Below are 20625 nucleotides of genomic sequence, written 5' to 3' on the forward strand. Positions count from 1 at the left end.
AACTGGAAAGCATAGCCATCCAGACTTATTCTGGATATTTAGAAACCCTGTGTTTGGAGGCCAAATTAGAGCTGTGGCTCTAAATGGCACAACCATTTGGGGGGTAAAAATATGGCTTTTATTAGAATAACAAAGTCTGAATAGCTGTGAAATTGACTTTTTCTTTGCTTTTTAGTGATATATAATGACTGAATAACAGCTGACATGTGATGCTTGCCATGAGCTTTTCTTCAGACCCTAATGTCCTGCATCCACTCAGTCATGAGCACTGTGGTACCAACATCTGTGCCGTGCCCATCTTTGTAGGCTGTAGTCATTTGTGAAAATCAAGAGCAAACAGCAAGGAAAGCCTAGTGTCATCAGGCTGGAGAAAACATTGGTTGAACCTCCAGGCCCTGGATCAGCGACAACAGAAGCAATGTAGGAATTGTGTCTTGCTGTCATCTAAGCTTTTTTTCCAGGCCCTTTTCCATTCACATGAAAGTCCTTGGGAGTCAATGGAGATTTTGCTGTAACAATAACGACACAGTAATTCCCAAAGTTGCTGGCATGAGAATTTTATTTAGTTACAGCTTTATTCTTTGTGGGGTCTCCAATGAAGGCAATTATTTTCTTCTGTCTGATGTTGGAGGTGGAGATCTAGGAACAGGTCATGGATTTCCTCTGCCTTCTGGTCTTGGTGGCTGAAAGAGAGATCAAGGCCATTGTTTTCCTTTCACTCTAGTTTCAGTTCAAATGCATCCAGAGTTCACTGAGTAAATAAAACGCTTTCATTTCAGTGCTTGTTCAAATGGCTGCTTTTCAGAACAAACCACACCAGTGGAAGCAAAAAAATACCTGGTATGGGTACAGTTATAGACACCTATAAAACTGAAGGGAAAAGAATAAATCTGTTAATTCACAGAATGTGGTTTTGCACATTATCTGAAAGCTATTGCAATTTCCTCGTTATATATACACACTAAATCTACAGTGGGAAGAGAAGCTCAAGGCCAGTGAGGTATTTACTATAAAGTTAGACTGCACAACATGTCAAAGCAGTTGCTAGAAGCAATTCATGTTCCCACTGTGTTGCACTGCAAGTGATGCAAAGGCAGTGAATCTCAAAAGAGAGAGGACTTTTCTTCAGATTTTGAAGGACTTGGGAGGAATGAGGACCAACTAGCATATCTGCCAGCAGTGAAATTGTAAAGTGATGCCAGAACGCAACCTTTCAGTAAACTAACACTTGCTAATATAGTCATATGTTACAGAGACTGAAAATCAGATTAAGGTAATTGAGAGTAGTCAGGCAGTGTAGTTGTGTGTGCAAAGGGTTTAGTAAAAAACAATAGGGAAAACATGGTTGTGAGGATTTGACTAGCCTTTCCATCAGAAAGAAAAAATGAAACTCTAGGTGATTTTCTCCTGTGTTCTCATGTGGGTGCAGGAAATGACCCAGCTGATGAGGCCAGATGATCAGGATAAAAGACAGAGTGCAGGTACCGTGAAACACTTTCCTGGGATGATGACTGCTGCAACACTCTGTTTTGCCACCAAATATGCATCCTTCTCAGCTAGACCCCAGGCACATCATGCTAGTAACCATTTTGCTGATGAGCTGCCAGCGCCCCGTGCAAGCCAAAATTTGTGGTGCAGACATGATTGCGATGGTTCCTGGTGCAAGGGCACCCTGTCAGCTGTGGGAGGGAGCTGGAGAGGGTCTGCCAGCCAGCGCTGGGATGTGGGATGGTCACACAGTGGAATGTCCATGCTACCTCCTGTGGGCACTGACTGAAGTTTGGCTGAAGTTTGGCTGGATTTTAGTGACCAGGTGCTGACACCCACTGGAAACTATGCTCCTCAAAGAGAACTGTTCCACTAAACGTTATCCTGGCTTAGGGTTCTGCTGCTCCAGAAACACTGTTTCTGCCACAAAAATGCCTAGCAGATGCTTCATAAGTAGCCCAGATGACAGAATCATCATCATCATTTTCTTTCCACACAGTATCAGGTTCTGTCATGGGAAGAACTCTGCCAGCATAGAGACAGGCAGCATCCTTGCCTCACAATTTGGTTACGAAAATGTAGTATCTAATCATCTGGGCTCAGTGTGGCCTGTCAGTCTTCACTCTGGCTGGGCTCCCGGTGGATTCCTGCCCTTTGTTTGCCGCTCCCACGCTCCTGTTGAGTGGGCGTGTAAATGACTCAGATAAAATTTGACTGAATGGTAGAAATCTGGTGAAGGAGTAATTCAAGACAGGGACTTTGGGGAGCCTCTTTTGTTATTGAACATCAGCAGATGTGGCAGACAGCTTCATGAGGATGCTCTTTCACCAACTTGCTAATACTCTGGCTAGAATTCAGTATTCACTGACCTCATAGTTTGTTACTTAAGATTAATCTTGACTTTGGAAAAAGCTGGTGAAAAAAAAAAAAAAAAGGTAGCTCTTCTTTCTACTGCTGTTCAGGAAAAAAATAATTTAACCACAAGAGCTAGATAATCCACCAGCAGAAGTCAAGGTGAGTCCATTGTCTTAATTTATTGTAGTGGTCTGAATACATCTGAGGTGTGGAAGATTTTTTTTTGTGTTAAATGGAAAATGTTGAAGTCAGTGGCAGCAGTCTTGTTAAAAACAATGAAAAAAAAGCACAACAAAAAAACCTAAAACACATGTTCCAATTTACAGGTCAGTTGATATCCTCCCCTGAGGATGCCTTAATTTCTACTTTGGGCATGTCAATAAATCAATGCCACAAGCCATCAGTGAGGCAGTATCCAGGCAAGCAGCTGCCATATGAACACCACACTCTCAATCCAAAAATGTGTAGCCAAAAATCTCTCAATACGTTTTCTTATTTCATTAGTTTCTGCTTTACAGAAAAATAGCTGTCATTTTTACAATGAATAATCATGTCTGCCTTAAGACAGACATGTCTACATGATGTTTGTTAAATAAAGAAGAGGAAATAAGTTCCTGTATGGAACCTGTAACACAATTCTGAATTATGGTATTTTCTTCTTGTTAATGTATGTTTCATTCTTTAAGTACAGATTTTGTGCTTGTTACATGTAGCTGCAGAGGCAATAGATAAAGCAGCATCATTAAACCAAAAAAAGGGGGACAATTTTATGCTTATACAGAACAGAAGAATGCTATCACTATGATTAATAGAAGGTTGTAACACAAATAAGACTCCCTGGAGAGCAGACTTACTGCCTCATGTTACGTGCATTTTTCACTGCTATGCAGAATGGCTATAAAATGCATTCTTATTGGATCCTTAAGGTTTGATTTTCCTCTAATTTGTGCTGAATTCACTTGAGCAAGTGAATACAAATCACTACCATGCCTGGACCCCCACCGTCCACTGAATCTACAGAAGTGCAAAGGACTGTATGATCTGCCAGGCCATGGGAGTCAAGCCTGGTTTGTGCTGGCAGGTGGGGACCTGTGAAAGGGAGATCCACCCGTGCACCCTGAAGTCTTCTTGCCTCGAGAAGGTGAAGACATCATGAAGACAGGCAGATGGGTGACAAAGAAACATCAGAATTTCTTCAGCCTTTGAAGACTAACGCAGTACCCTCTCTTATCTCTAAAAAGATCTGTAACCTTTGAAAACTGAAATGTCCAGATTCAAAAAGGTATTGTGGGGCACAGCCTGCATGGTATCTATTATGCTGGATGCTTCCTGCAGAGATTAAACTAAGCACGTAGTTCCCGGAGCAGAGGAGCTAACACAACCTGGTTTCCTGCTAACCTGTCTCACAAGATGTCTTCTCTTCTGGATTCTCTGTCTCAGACAGAAAAAGCATATGATAAAGCTTTTCTCTTAGGGAAGACATAAAGAACAACAAATGCTTTTCTCATCTTGGTCACGAAGGTACCAAAAAAGCTCAATGTACTGCAGACTGCAACCCCCACTGTCAAATCTGGTCAAGGCGAATGATGAAAGTTTAGAGTGGGGAACAGAAACAGACAGACAGACACAGTGTTACTGCATAGACCTTGTTTCCTTAGGAAACTGGTATCAAAACAAAGCACACAAGTCTAGTATATTTATAGCAAAAGAGGTTGGGGGGCTTTCCTTTCCAGAGGAAATGCACTGCCTTCCTGGGCCTGATCCTCACCTTACTGGAAGGTACATGAAGTCATGCTGCTTGCAGACCCTGTCCTGCTTTTCCAAACTTGGAAGCCTGCACAAGTTCTGGAAGAAGTTAGCAGTGCCTGCAGAGGTATCAGAAGATACCTCAAGCACTCCAGGGGAACATTATTTCTGCATTAATGCTATGTATAAGATAGGTGTCAGACATTTATGATGTATAAAAGTCAACTGAGATCATAGAATCATAGAATAGTTTGGATTGGAAGGGACCTTCAAAGTCCAACCCTTCTGCAATGAGCAGGGTTATCTTCAACTAGATCAGGTTGCTTAGAGCCTTGTCCAGCCTGGCCTTGAATGTTTCCAGGGATGTGGCATCTACCAGTTCTCTGGGCAACCTGTACCACTGCTTTACCACCATTTTACAATGAGTAAAAAATTTATTTTTCCCATCTAGCTTGAATCTCCCCCCTTTTAGTTTGAAACCATTACCCCTTGTCCTGTTGTACCATGCCCTGCTAAAAAGTCTGTCCCCATCTTTCTTATAGTCTCTTTTAAGCACCAAAAAGAGATAAAAAACAGCAAAAGAGAAAGAACAATAGCAAGGAGGAGCAGCTCCAGCTCTTTTCTATACTGCAACTTAGTGGACTGTACAAGTTACCAAGTACAAACTTGTACCTTTCGAATAGCTTGATGGTAGCTGCCTGTAAGAGTAAGGTGCTTTCCCTTGTAGATGGGAAATGAAGAAAGCAGGGGGAAAGGCTGAGGTAAAGTCAACTGAAAGTCCAGAGATCAGGCAAATTGTTTCTGCTCTTGGATTTGAAGATCCCTCCAAAGGGAGAGAAAAACTGAGCAAGCCAGAAGAGACAGTACCATTCAGTGAACTAAAGCACTTGGAAATTTAGAATTTTTCTGCCCTACCACAAATTTGGAAGCCTCTACTTGTTTCAGATGCAGCCTAGTCCCTCAGGAAGCCAAGAGACATGTAGATTTTGGGATACTGAATACAAAAAGCACCTATTAAATCTAGTCCCTGACAATGCAACATTGTTCTCAATTTGAAATTTGTTGGAGTTCTTTTGTATTTCAGGTTCTCATGTTTAGAATTGGCTGTGGAAAGGTTTTCTGTCTTGTACTCAAAGTACTCAGACCAGGCTTAGGTTGCTAGTTAAACATTATTAAGTGTTTTTTAAAGACCTGTAAAATATAGAGTTACTTGTTACGTAGCTAAGTTTTTATTATTTGGTCTTTCATCCAGAGTATTTGAAAAGCCAAGAATAAAATGTCTTTCCTCCTTGGTACACTGATCTTGTGTCTATTGATCACAAACGCAGATTAGAGTAAAACTCTCCACCCTAGCTGATCCTGTATGCTCCTTGGCAGCCCGCTGTAGCCTGTAGTGCATAATTGCCTATAGGTTTTATTTTCAGGGTGTGATTTCCAAGAGTAAAGCAAGGCAAAGCATTCAGAAATATTTCTAATCTGTCACTGTACCTGTTCTACTACTCTCCTATGGATTCTTACAGCCATACCTTTCTGGCCTTTCTGTGGAGCTGAATGTGAGATAATCTTGATTGATTATTTCATTTAATTCCAAGGTTATTCTGAAACAAGCTTAACCATAAAACAAAGAAAAGATTTGTTTGAATTTCTCACAGTTTGGTCTTGCAGCAGCATGTGCAGTCCTGTTTCCATGGTTTAAGGTAGTCATAGTTTTTCAATGACTGTTTTATGCCCATGATCAATATACATCCTTAACCATAATTTATAAAAGATTTCACCATGCATCTTGTCCAACATTTACTGACTTGTACTGTCAACAGTACAAATGTGTCACGCTGTTTAATGAATGTCTGAGGAGTTAACCTATGTTCTATGAATAGCAGCAGATTACAGCAGAGGAGCTCTTTGTGGTTTTGAGCAGAGTTAATAAAAGGTATATCTTCCTCTTCCTTTGGTAGCTATTGTTCTTCCTGACACAGTCTTTTTGTTGCCTTTCATTAAGATCTATTTAAGAATTAGCAGTCTGATTGCCTTTCTTCCTATAATGAGCCATCTTCCACTTGATGGCTCAGTTGGGAGGCATGCTGACTTTTGGCAGTGGAAGTGCTAACACGTTCTGTGAATGGTGTCATAGGGGTAATTGAACAACACGCTCTCTGTTGCACTGGGTTATTTTAAAGTCAGGTCTGAACAAACCTCTGTACAGCCCTGTAATGAAGACTAAAAGCAAGGCCGCATCCTTCTCTTGCTTCTGCTGGACTAAGTGGGAAGAAGCTTTCATGGAGTCAACGCAGTTATGTAAGTGCAAGTGAATTATAAGAGTTGGTGTTTCGAATTTTGCATAAAAGGTGTTCTTCATAGCCTGCAGTTTTCTTGGCATGAATTGCATTCATGACTCAAGACATTCATGCTGGGCTGAATTCATGCTGTGTGCAGGTTTCATCCAGGTAGGATTTAATGCAAAACTTGTAAATGTTCACACGTGTATCCACTGACTTCTGCTGCGTAACTGCCACTGGAGTCACAAGTAGGACATTAGCAACTCTGAATCGAGGTATTATCTAAGACTGTTGGCCTTGAACAGCCACTTGTGTAACACATAACTGGGAACATACACCCCACAACACATTCAGCCTTTCCTGTTAAATCCATGCCTGAGTGAGGATGTGATTGCTGCATAGTGACCAGGTTAATGCAGAAATGTGTGAATATCTGTACTCAAAATGGGAGTGAGAATAACAACATGTAGACAATAATAATGGAGTTTCATTCACAGACAATAGAATTGGAGGCCTTAAATAAAACACAGCACTGTGGATAAAAGGGGTATTTAGGAAGTTTCTGTATATATGATATTTGTGCTTTTGTCGCTGACTTACTTCCAATAAGACAAATAACAAGGAAATTACAGCATTTTTATAACTTGTACAGTGAAATAGTATTTAAAGACCCTTTTATTTCAACATCAAAGCATACATAAAAGGATAATTTGTTCCCAATGGAAAAACAAGACAAGACAGGACATTTTGCAGTCTTTTAAAGCAAGAGATTTTTTTCTTGCCAAGAACCTGGAGAAAATAGATCTGCTCAAAATGGCAAAGTGATGATTTTTGGGCTGTAAGCGAAATAATACCCTCAATATGAGGAAGAGTCAAATCTTTACTTCTAAAAATGGAGAATAAAGTTTAATGAGGTAAATGACACAGAAAAGAACTAGAATGCTATCAAACGCATATTGTAATTATATTTGTTGCCTTGAAATCTTAAAGGAATACCAACATTCAATCGAAGAGGAAACCATGGCAATTTAAGAGCTGGGAATGATTTTGTGTCCTCATTAAATCAAGTCCAAATCCCACTGCAATCAACACAGAGCCTTCCTTCCACTCCTCCTTTCTGCTTCCCCTCCACCACCTTCACTACATTGAAAGGGGGGCATTGGGATGTCTATCTGAGCAGCACGCCCTGTGTCTTGCCCCTGTGGTTTCTGGCTGTTGGGGGCAGCACATTTGTACAGGGTCCCTTTCCACCCAAGTTGTGCCTGAAGAGGCTTTGGAGGAGACTTGGTTGTAGGCGACTCAGATGAACCTGGTCCAAAGGGCTAATGGACACCATGTACCTGGGATGGAGGAGAAAGACCTCCCTGCTGTGAGCTGCTCCCACCAGCATGCCTTGCAGCCGGGCTGTGCACTCAAAGGACCTTTCCTGCAGCAGCCAGCACGTGTCAAGCATCAGTCGCTGTGCTTCTGCCTGCACGTGTGGGCATCCACCACCATCTCCAGCCCTTTGAACAGGCACTTTGTAGACGTGTAGGGAAGAGGTAAATTGAGTGCGTGGCGGGGGGAAGGAGGGTGGGGAGGAAGGAAAAGAAATGTGAGAAAGCTTTAGATGTAGTCCAAGCATCCATCTGGTAGGTCCTTCTGATGTTCCCTTGCCGAAGCTCTCCCACTGAGCATGTCTCAGAAGGATCCCTCCTTTCTCCCTCTCCTGCCAAAAATTGAGTCAGAGGCTGGTTTTGTTAAAAAGGGGTCATGAAAGCTTTGTTCAGCCTGTCCCTGTAGGGTGCTCATTCCTTTAGAAGGATATTTAGACTGTCTGAGAACTGACTGCTCTTATTTGCACAAAGCTGAACAACCTCACCCTGGGAAATCACCACCTCCAAAACTCAGCCAGAAGGTGCCATGCTAGAAAAAGCCCAGGGTTGCTTCAACTTCTAAGTCTACTGCTGAATCAAGAGTAGTTTTGGTTGGTGATTAGTGTTTCTAATCACGTTTCAGGTTGCTCATTTATCCTGACTTAGCGAGGGAGAAGGAGCAGGAGGAAATGTCTACTGTGGGCACAACAGCCGGGCTTTTGACCCACTGCTGCTTCAGGGGAAGAAAATGCCTTGTTGTGTACCTGCTCTTTTCTCAACAGACCTGGTGAGTGAGGGAAGTTCAGGCTTCACCTGCACATCTATTTCTCCTGCTCTCTCGGGTCTTCCCAGAGCCCGGGTCCATGGCTGTGCTGCTCCTGGTCACAGGGAGGGCTTTTGCAAGAACTGGTGAGGGTATCTTGTCTTCCCATTGCTCCCAAGCGCAGTGGAGCTTCCAGCTGCCTCTGGGGCTGCTGCAGGAACAAGCTGTAATGCAATTGGGCTGCTTCTAAGTCACCAATTTGGAAAATGAGCTTTACTGTTTACTTGGCTGGATTTTAATTTTAAAATTCAAAGCTTTTTTGGGGGGGGAGGGGGATAGTAGGGGAAAATTACATTTTACAGGGTTTCGTTTGATGGGGGAATTAATATTATATGCACTGCAAGGAAGAATATATAGCATAACAGAACCCTAAGGAGCCATAGAGAAAAAAAAGATAAAATAAATTGAAATATTGGACTGAAAGCAACTGACTGATTTCAGAAAGACTTTCATGAAAGTTGGGGGATTTAATAGTTACATGAGGGAATAAGAAATAAAAGAGAATTTTGCTTTTTTACTTGCTTAAAAATCCCAAACACACACACACGAAGTTCTTTTGTTTTGCTTTTCCTTTTTACTTTTGGTTTGAAACCCACAGGTTCAAATTACACTTAAACAGATGTACATCAACTATTTATTTTCAAATGCTTGAAGAAGAAGCACGTCTGCATTTCCACTGATACGAAGTGACACACAAACACCATAAAATGAAAGCCATTGTATGATGAACTATTTGTCTTGCTCATTTAAGATAGGGAAACATTTTAAATGAAAATGTAAACACACCATTAAATCTGACTATAGGAGGATGCCAAAAAGGTTACTTCTGAAAACATGTGCTTGAAATCAGAAAACAGAAAATTAAAAATGAGGCACTGTGACTGTTAAGACCTCATCCTGGCTGGGAGGGAAAATGCAAAGTGGAGATGGAGAGACAGCAGGATTTGAAGAAAATTGCATCCAGTAGTTATTTTAAAGACTTAAAAAGAAAATATATGGAATTTTATATTATTGAATTGCTACTGGGAAGTTTCTTTGTTAATACAGTGCTGGGTTTGCTTCTTGGTGAGGGTCTGGGCCCAGAGTCTGTTCACAGAATAGAAATACACACTCTCTTTCCCACTAACAATGGGAACAGAGGGGCAGCTCCTCAGCACTTCTGTAAATCAAAGCATCTCCAGCAACCCCAGCTCATATGAGCTAAAGACTTGGCCTAGGGTTTCCAGCTGAGATTCTACGTTAAAATCCATTTTGGTTTGCTTTTTTCTGTGGGTTGTTCTTGTTTTTCCAGTGCTTAGCAGCGTGCTTGGGTAACCATGCTGGGCATTTTGGACACACGACCTCTGCCACAGCTCAGTTCCTAAGTGGAGCGGGGCACAGCCACCACATACGGAAAGGGGAGTGGGAAGAGGATGCACAGGTGTGTGCAACCATGCACCCACCCAGTGCCCATGCAGCTAAGAACATGGGCTGCATCTAGTGGCAGAGACCAGGCAAGAAGCTTACATGTCCCATAAGCCTTCACTGGTAACTCTATTCCTGCTGTTTAAAAGGTCTTTCTCTTTTCTAAGTCTTTTTCTGCATATATGTGTATCTTTTCTTCACCTAATCCCTTTCTGCACTTTATTTGAGCACTTCTAATCTTGAATTATTTCCTTGTCTCTCTTTTTACTCTAACATTCCCACTTCCTTATTTTTCCTTCATTTTAAAGAAAGTAGGAATGTTTCTAAGTGGCTAAATGACAGTATTATTCAGTGGGAGCTTTCTCTTTCCACTTGCTTCTGGACTGCTGTAAATTGTGTTTTCTTTCCATCCCCAGCGCTCAAACAAGAATAGTCTCCTGCTATCCCCTCTGCCAACACCTGAAACCTTTCTCTGGTCATTTCTAGCTCCACTTATCACACCTCAGTCTCTGGGCACAGTCCATTTTGCTCCCAGTCCCTTGACCTGTTCCAAACCTCTCTGGCTAGCTCACTACCTTGTACCATTCATTCCCTGACTTCTTGGCTCTGCGTCTCTGTGCTGTCTTCATCTCTTCTTTTCCCTTCAGAGGTGTTTGAACTCCTTAAGCCCTTGGCACTTCATACCTTGCCTAAAATAGTGGTTTTATTTCTGCTGCATTCTTTCCTGCCCTTGGTGATCTGCTGTGACTGTTCCTTTTGTCTGCTTTCCCCACTTCTGCCTCAGGGCCCCTTTCCATGCTGCCTTCTGATTAATGTGTGTCAGTGCCCTCCATTTCCTTCTCCAAATCACTTCTTGAAAGGCCACCTATTACATAAAATGCAACCATTTAAAAGTTGCTCTTTGGGGCTGGCAAGGAGCAATTCCACCTTATTTGATGGCATGAAGCCAGTACAAAACCAGTACCACCGTTGCTTTCATACTTGGTATAGCCACCATTACCCCTTTTGCTGCAATACCAAGCTCTGTAGTGCTGATTTTCACCTGTGCCACGGTCATCCCTTAAGATGTTCAGAAGCAAGGGAGGGAAAATGGCTTGATGGCTTCTACGCTTCCCTATTTTCCTGGGCTTGCATGAGGAAGAGTGGCTGTGGCTGCATCACTGAAACTTTGCACCACATAAGCCATCACCCCAGCTGCCATAATCTATTGCCATCCTCCCTACTTCTCTTCCAGACATGCCAGTCACACTATATGGTAGAAAAGTTTAAAGGGTTTGAATTCTTGCCACCTCAGAGGCCCTGTGCCAAGCAGGCATTTCCCTCACATGGAAGGAGGCCCAAATGGTCCAAGCAGGAGACCGGATCTTTGGACCAAAGCATAGCTTTTGATTTTGTGCTTAGTATTGTGCTTCTCTAAGAGCAGCAGGCAGAGTTTCAGTGGTTTATAAATATGATTAGCTCTAATAACTCAGTAATAATGATGCTTTTTGAATTATTTTATTTTAATGGGTGTAATTATGTTGCTTGTATTTAATAATTTTAATTTAAACACAACTCTTTGCAAATTTCCCCAAATTAAGTTGCAATTATCCCTTTTCCTATGCAATGTATTATGAGTATATATTGGATTTAGTCTTACATTTTTTTTCTTTTCTCTAATCCAGCCAACCCCTTATAAGCAGTATTTTACTTATATCGAGCTGTGTCTCATTGATATTATGGGCCCTTCAACCTGGCTGTGTTTGGAGGTATTTATTTTGGCTGTTGCATCATCACATGTTTAGGCAAGAGGAAATAGCTATGTGCCTTCTAAATTGCTAACACTAAGGGGAGCACTTAATCTTTAGAATATCTTAACTATAAATCCAACATCAACACATGCGTCTAGAAAACACAGGAATTCTTTGTGCCGAAATATTCAAGGATGGTGATTAATGTTTAATGCAAAGCACACATTAGGTGTGTGGAAACAATGCCATTTGCTTTAGGTCCCATTAAAGAACTTCAAAATCTATATTTAATTATATTCCTGAAAAATCCTTTGTATGTCTCCTGAGCTATTTGTAGTTCTTTACTGCTTGTAAAGGGATGACTGTGTACTGCTAAGTCTCCCAGTGTCAAACATTGTGCCTTTTATCCAGCCTTCAAGTCAGATTTGCCCTCAGGACAGGGAATGTGGGGATGGAGACAGGGGGAGCAAAAAGAAGAGGCTGTGCCTTGCCTACAGCTCCCTGCTAGATGACTCAGCCAAGAGGACATAAGGGGATTTACAAAAATGGCAGGACAGTGTGGTCCATTTCACTGGTTATGTCCTTCTGTGGGTAATTTCAAGACAAGGACTAATGGATCCCAGTTCTTCAGAATTTTCTTTCTGCTGCTCCCAAGGCTCCTTCAGAAAGGTGGCTCCTTGCTGGACACCATGTCCTTTGGCCTTTATAAGAACTCAGGTTGTACAGGCAGCCCTTTGGTGCTGCTATGAGGTTGGCCTTGGCATCGCTTGGGGTGACCAATGTGTCCCCTCTGCCCCAGGACTAGTGCAATGATGGTGCTTGGCCTGTGGACTACAGAAGCAATTCTTATGTAAAAAGCTGAGCAGATTCAGCTTCAGATATACACCAGTGATCAGCAAAACCTCCCTTTGGAAGGCAAATCCCCCTTGACCCTCACCATTGTAAATGAAGGTGCTGAGAAACCTTGTGAAAGCTCAGCTGTATGCCCTTGGTGATTCAGTGTGTGGTCATGGCCCCTGCCCTTCAGAGTTACCTGCTGACCTTGTTTATTCCTGGGGAAAGACTTTTCTGTAAATGCTGCTTCAGCAGTTGTGAAAGCAACAACTTCTCGCATCCAGGGGTATGATGGTGATTGTTCTTTGAACATGGGGGCATTCCTTAGATTTACTTGTGTTTTGCATCCCTCATGTTTTATTTAAGTACGATGCACACATAGTATTCTCTCTAATGTACTGCAAACTGAAGGAGCAGTTTTAATCTTACTCCACAAACATGTTTTGCTGGAGCTGTAAGACCTCATAGAAGAAAGCTGTTTCAACAGTTCTACTTCACTTTCCCTAGATCTCTTTTTTATTAAGCAGAACAAAAGTTGTACCTTCTCTATAATAGCAAGAGTTTGTGAGTGGCTGGAATCTTGTAACACATCTACTTTAAAATTGAGCTTTTCCATATTATTTATTTACTTTTTTTAACATTGCAAGACAAAGTTCAGTATTACCAGTTAAATGTCCAGAAAGTTTAATGTTATGTGAGGTTAAAAGTCTTTGAAATCACAAGCAGCATTCAAACACATTTTGAGTCTTCTAAGGAAAGCAGCATCTGTGAGAATCCTGCTGCCACTGACGCTGGAGCAGGTGCAGGGATGTTTATTCTCTATGAAAACATCTTTTTTTGTTTTGTTTTTGTTCCTGAGATAACTCTGGAATATCATGTGGATAAATGAAATGGTTGATAATACAGCCATTTTTACTGTGGAAGATGTGGAAGATGTATCTGCCTTGACAGTATCATTCTGGCAGTGTGAACTGATACGCACACTGTATTAAAGACACACAGGCTGCAGCTTTATCTGTTGATGGGCTGGGAAAGGACTTAATTATGACACTGCAAGTACTATCATATACAGCAGTTCCACTGTTCTGTTATCTCTGCAGTGATATTTTATAGTCCACTGTTCCTGGGAAGCAGCATTCTTAATTCTCTTTAAGTTGTGAAGGTGGCAGTCCTGAGCATTTTTGTGGGGATGCTACAGGCAGACCGAGAATAAAGAATGACAAAAAACTGGAAAATGCATTTATTTAATGGCCCTTCAATTCAGATCAAAAACTATGAACAACTTTTTTTGGGATCAGAAGGAAAAGTGCAGTGATTAAATGCAAGTATTATCCTATTGTAAGCTTAAAACTCACTCTCCTGGGCTTTGTCTTGCCGTGCAGTATGCCAGTATTATCCACCATTTACAAACTTTGCAAGATCTTTCCTGACCTCACAGGGAGACTGCAGGACTCTGTATTATGGGATCCAGATGAGTCTTCCAAATAATGAATTAAGAAAATCAGACCTAATTTGGAAAGGGGATGATGATCATCACTATCTATTAGGAAGTTCAGCTACCTATTTTTCCTGATGCAGTCAAAGAAAGGTGGTTGGTGTCTTGCTTCAAAACATGTACCTTGGCAAAAGTGAGTTAATGCTTCAGCTTTCCTCCCAGTGGTAAATGGCCACTGTCTACTTTCAGTAATTAATATACTGGAAACTAAGCTGAAGCACTTTGCTTAATTGTGTGGGTGTAGCAGCTACGATTTATTTTGTGATTGTGGTATGTATGGTGAGCTTATTTTGGAACTTATCATCATGTTATAATTTACCAGTATTACAATTGAGAAACACCAATAAGGGCAACTGTTCTTCTCTCGTGCCTCTCATATTTTTTTAGATCTACTTTTCTTTATTTCTATTCCACTTCATGTTACTTGAGTCTCCTGTTTTGTTTTCCTTTAAAAAGGAATCTTGCAATGGTCCAGCTCTACTCCTGACTGTTGCCAAGTGCATTGTTAGACACAGTGTGGACAACATGACCAGAAATAATGCACAGAGCATTTAAATTTTTTTTCAGCCACAGGTACATAATGAAGAGTGACTTGGGTGAGAAGGTCCCACCTGGACTGCCATGCTGGCCTGGCTGCATGGTCCCACACCAGCATTCAGAGCAGTAGGAACCCAAGCTGCTGTGCAGAGACCTGGGAAAGCAGCAAATTCTGGCACTCACCATGAGTTTACTCTAGCCAACAAATCCAAAGCAAGTTTTTTGGTAAATATTGGACTAAATAAAGACTGCTGGGATTTAATTTTACTTGAAAAATACAGGACAAAGCAAAGTATGAAGTAATGGCTTCCCATTCCTTCACTTTGCCATGACTGTTTATACGGCTTGGGTAGCGATGTCTCATTTTAGAGGAAAGACTGCATTGCTGATAACAGGTGTATGCCACTTGCATCTTTTGGGTGTGGTCCCTCAGTCCATGGTATGATATTCTGTAGTCTTTCCTGCTTATGTGGGATTGGACAGGTTTCAATTCAATGTGATTCATAGTGGATAGATTTTCAGCAGTTGGGTGCTTTTTTAAATAAGCAAGCATGTGTCTTACATCCCACTTACAGAGCCTTTCCTACTCCTGAGCCCAAACAGTCACTGTATGAGAGCAGGGACCTGTGTAGCTCCTTATGATGCGATTTCCCTCTGTGCTGCTTTTGCAATGGTGCTTGGAATAAAGCTAGCTAGAACAGTCTGGGAAAAAAGTAGACATTATTTCAAAACACAACAACTGAGTATTACGGGAACATCACATTCATCATAAATTATTAGAGGCAGTATTGACAATGTGCTTGGTGACAGACTCTCACTTGACCCAACAGAAGAGCTGCAGTGGGTAGACAGGCTGGATGGACTGCTGTTCATTTGCCATTATCATTAAGCTGCATTAAGACTGACAAAAAACGCTTTACACATCTGGCAAAATTATTAGTTTTCCTACACCAAAATGTGCTGTTGTTGCAGATTTTGCCAGGTGGTATTGATAAATATAGGCTTTTGAGTTAATTTGTGTGTGAGGAAATGTTTGGTCTTAGGAAGAGATGCAGTGTGGTTAGTAGATTTTGCTGTTCAGAATTATGTGAAGAGGCAGCAGTCCAAAGCAGACAATGTAAGCAAAGGAGAGTTTGCTGCTTGCCTGGTTCTCTGATTAGAGGAAAACTTTGAGGCAGGAATTGGTTTTCTTTGACATGATTTACTTGCACATTCTCTGACCCTCTCTGTGCCAAGACAGTCATAGATGGGTAAATAAAATAGTTGATGTTTTGAGGCTAGCTAGGCTCAATATCACTGTGGGGTTTTTTTTCTGTTTGTTTTGGTTTGTTTTTTTTCTCCTCTGCAGGGAATCAAGTAGTGTTGCCATTCAGTGTCAGAATAGGGGTACTGTGTGACAGATAGAGGTGTACTATCAATTGCGTCATTAATAGAGGTATGTTTGATGTGTAGTGCATGTCTCCTGGGGCACAGTCTGGCTAGTATGCTAGTCTGATTTCTTTACTTCCATCTGATCTTGAGGTCTCAGCATATTCATACCCCTTTTTTTACAGTGGAGGCAGGAGTTGATATTCTAGCCCCATACAAAGAAAGTTGCTCTCAGTGAACCACAGTGTGCCATATCACCATCTGGAGTGCATTTCTGGGAGAGCAATCAGTGTTGTTGTCTATCACGTCTCTGTAGCAGCAGCTGTTTCCTGCCAGGCTCGTTGCCTCCAGATCTCCACTGTTGTCTACTCAGTTGGGTCTTTCTAGGCTGTGAAAATCATGAGCAGCTGATCCAGGACAGCTATAAAGCACATAGACCATTCACTATACAGAGTTTAGCAATGTGTCTGTTTCTGTCTTTGCCTGATCTCCTGTGACTTTGATTTGAAGCATTAATGAAAATGTACTGTTAATATTGCATTACCTAATTTTCCTTTAGGAATTTTTCAGGGGAAGGAGAGGCGCACAGCAGGAATAAAAGAAAAAAGGCACATTGATGAAAATCTGTGGTTTGCTGGTGCATAGATGGGTAGGTATTGTCTGTTATAGCTTCTGTCTTCTTATGACATGCAGCACTGGTGTTGAAGAGCAGAGACTGAGATTGTATCAATCACTGGTAATTTAAACCACCCCTTCCCTCAGAAAAAGATTCAGCAGTAGCATCCTGTTCAAAATCCTAAAAGTTTTGAAAATAACATCCCACCTGTTTCAGATAAAATACTAAGCTGTGTATTACCTGCTACACAGAAGTCTCCATTAAAAGTCGTGATAAAATGAATACTGAAAAGCTTAGCACTTATACATGGCATGACCATAAGATGGAGATATTGGGCTACAAAAGAAATTATGTGCTTCATTCGCTCACCACTTTGGTTAGTGTGGGCTTATTTAAAGAAAAATGCTGATGATTAGCTAAAATTAGTATTGTGTAGAGACCAGCCAAACCAGGATGGCAGAATGCTAGAAATATGAAATCTTGGTTTTAAAGTACAGTATGAGGAGTGAAAATGTGAGTTGTTATTGTAGTAATTTCCACAGTGGGTTAGGGTGTACCTTTGTGCCACAAAAATACGTTGAAACAACATACTTCCAAATAGTAGAGGTACCCTCAGTTCTGATGAGTGGGAAATGATATATAGCTCTCAAAGGCAGGTAAAACAGCCTTTGGACAAAACAATATATACACACTGTCCCTATTAGACAGTTAGTTTCTGATCTTTAGGCACATCACCAGTGCACAGAGTCTAGTCAACATTTCATTCTCTGCAAGAGGCTCCAGGTCTGCAACTACTGAGCATGGGAAATTTTCCAGGGCACTGAAGGAGACAGAGGAAGGCTCTGCAGGGAAAACTAGGAGAGAGGGGATTTGGCCAGCCACCCTTGGAGCGCTTCTCAGACAGGTGACCTTTGTCAACCTCTGGATAGTAATTTTATTCAAGAGAGGATAACTTTACTTTGAAAAGAACCTTTAAAATAGTACCTTCTTACTCAACTGATCAAATTTTCTCTTGCAAACTTTCAGGTCCAGCAGTCTGCAGTGTACTTCTTAACTTGCTGTAGGCTGAAGGAGCAAGTTGGCCCCAATTCTTGGTCATATGTCCACCAATTCCAGTTGATTGGCACCCAGCATGTACTCGTGCATGGGATTATTCCTTTCCACGTACAGGACTTTGCACTTACCTTTATTGAACTTCATGAGGGTCTTGTTGGCTTGTTTCTCCTGCCTGTCAAGGTCGTTCTGAATGGGAATACCTGGTGTATTGGTCACTACTCCCGGATTTATATAATCTCCAGACTTGCTGAGGGTGCACTCTGTATCCCATTGTCAAGGTCATTAATGAAGATGTTTAGCAGTATTGGACCCAGCATTTACCCTGGAGCACATCGCTAGTGAATAGTCTCCAGGTGGACTTTGTGTTGCTGATTACAACACTTTCAGCCTGGTAGTTCAGCCAGTTTTCACTCCATCTCATGGTCCACTTGTCTAATCCATACTTCATCAGTTTGTCAATGAGGATGTTACAGGACACAGTGCCAAAAGCCCTGATAAAGTCAAGATAAACAAAATCCACTGTTCTTCCCTCATCCATCAAGCTAATCACTTTGTTGTAGAAGGCCATCAGGTCAGTCAGGCATGATTTGCCCTTCATAAATCCATGCTGAATACTCTCAATCACTTTCTTGCCTTTAATGTGTTTGGAAATGATTTCCAGCATAATTTGCTTCATCATGTTCCCAGGGATTGAGGAGAGGCTGGCTAGCCTGTAATTCCCAAAATCTTTATTGCCCCTCTTGAAGCTAGCAATGACACTTTTTTCCAGTCTTTCCTAACTTCCCCCAGCTGCCATGGCCTTTAAAAGCTTACCAAGAGTGATCTCACAATGGTATCTGCCATACCCCGCAGCATTTGGGGGTACATCCTGTCAGGGCCCGTGGACTTTTGTGGATCCAATTGGCTTAAATATTGCCTAATGATATCCTCCTATGCCAAAAGTAAATCTTCCCTGCTCCAGACTTTTCCACCAGTCTTGGTGACCTGGGATTGCTGAAGGCCAGTCGTACTGATAAAGACCAAGGCAAAGAAGGCACTCGGTACCTTTGGATTTTCTATGTCTTTTGCCACCAGGTCCTGTGGCCCACTCAGCAGCGGACCCACATTTTCCCTAGTCTTTCTTTTGCTGTTCATACACTTGTAGAAACCCTTGCTGTTGCACATCATGTACCTCATCAGATTCAACTCCAGACGGGCTTTGGCTTTCCTAAAGCCATCCCTGCACACTAAAACTGTGTCTCTGTATTCTTCCTGGGCCACCTGCCCCCTCATCCACCTCTTTCACACTTACTTTTTATGTTTGCATTTATTCAGGATCTCCTTGTTCATCCATACAGGCCTCTTGCTGGTTTTGCTTGCTTCCTGACTTGTTGGGATGGGCCACTCCTAAGTTTGGAGGAGGTGATCTTTGAAAAGCAAACATCTCTTCTGGACTCCTTTGCTATCCAAGATCATTGTCTATGAGCTTCTTCCAAACAGATCCCTGAATATGCCTAAGTCAACTCTCCTGATGTGCAAGGTTGCAATGCTGGTTTTTGCCTTGTTCCATTTTCTTAAGATCCTGAAATCCACCATCTCATGGTCACTGCAGCCGAGGATGCCCTCAGCTTTCACATCCATATTTCTTCCTAATTTGCAAGTAACAGGTCCAACAGAGCATCTCCCCCCATTGGCTCCTTGACCATCAGTGTCAGGTCCTTTCTGACCTTAAAGATTCACGACTCCCTGAACATGACAACTCTAGTTTGCAGTGCTGGTCTGAATTTGCCATGATGGTAAGTGGAGCAGAGTTCACAGGGACTACCACAACAGTGAAACGCAGAGTTTTATTTTTCCATTCATTCTTCTGGCTAGAACCACACTTTAGAAATTCTGTTTATCAAAGTAGAATTAAAATTTTCTTCCCACTTCTATGTTATTAGTAGTAACTAACTTTGAGCCAAGGAATTAAATGTCTGTGACTCTGAATTTAAAGAGGAATTATCTTGAGAAAGATCATTGATTTATGACAGAGTGAAAGGATATTGAATTTAATAAGAGTAGAAGATATGTTTGGCAAATGCATAAAAATGCTCTTACAAGAAGATCAAAATGTTTAATATTTTTATGTGGTTGCTTCTATAAGTGTGATCACACATCAACTAAACTGGGAATTATCTAAAATAATTTTGTTGGTTTTGATAGAACAGAAGAAGTGAGGGGGAAATACAGTTCAAATTTCATTGAAAGAGAAGAATATATCACCTACTTTGGAGTAAAGAAAATATTGGTCTATTTGGTGTGCCCTTTAGAATGTAGGTGAGGTACACGCAGACAAGAAATATGTTCATTGCCTAGGTTGAATAAGTGCTGAGGCTGGAAGCTGAGTGTACCTAGAGTGTGTGGAGTCAGTGGGGAGAGACAGGATCCCCCTTGGGGAAGCCAAGTTTGTGTCTGCTCTGGAGAACTCAATAGTGCCATCCGGTTTTCTCTATGTGTATGTGATCACTCAGATTCAACACAAGGTGAGATTGGCCCTTAGTACTCAATACTTCCTTCTCATGATCTGTTTTCCATAAGAAAGTAGCCTGGGCAAGGAGCCCCTTTTCAGCAGATGACCAGCCTGGACTCTTGGGTCATTGGGAATGTGGGGTCCTGTGAGAACGTAAGGGTGGTGTCTGCTGTGAAATTCCTTCAAGAACACTCTCTCCTTACACTACCCCTCCAAAACTATGCAAGTTAGACAACACAAATATGCAAGCAGGTACAGTGCCATACGCTGACCCCATGGGAGCTTAGTTCTGCAAATCACAGTGCTTACTTCTGCCTGTCAATCTGGACTTGCACGTTTAGCTGCACTTTTTTTTTTTTCCTGTGTGAAGATAAACGGCAATATTGACATTGGAAATTATACTTGCCAAAGAGATTTTGAACTTTATGCAGCCAAGCTGGAGAGAATTGGTGTAAGCAACCCATCTGGAGTCATATGATAGATGGGCAGCACAGCCAGGAAAAGCACCCTGGTGCCCTGACACTGCGCCCAAGCTGCCTCCCCTCTTCAGC

This window comes from Nesoenas mayeri (genome assembly GCF_963082525.1).
Source record: "Nesoenas mayeri genome assembly, chromosome: 2".
In the NCBI taxonomy this organism is placed as follows: domain Eukaryota; kingdom Metazoa; phylum Chordata; class Aves; order Columbiformes; family Columbidae; genus Nesoenas; species Nesoenas mayeri.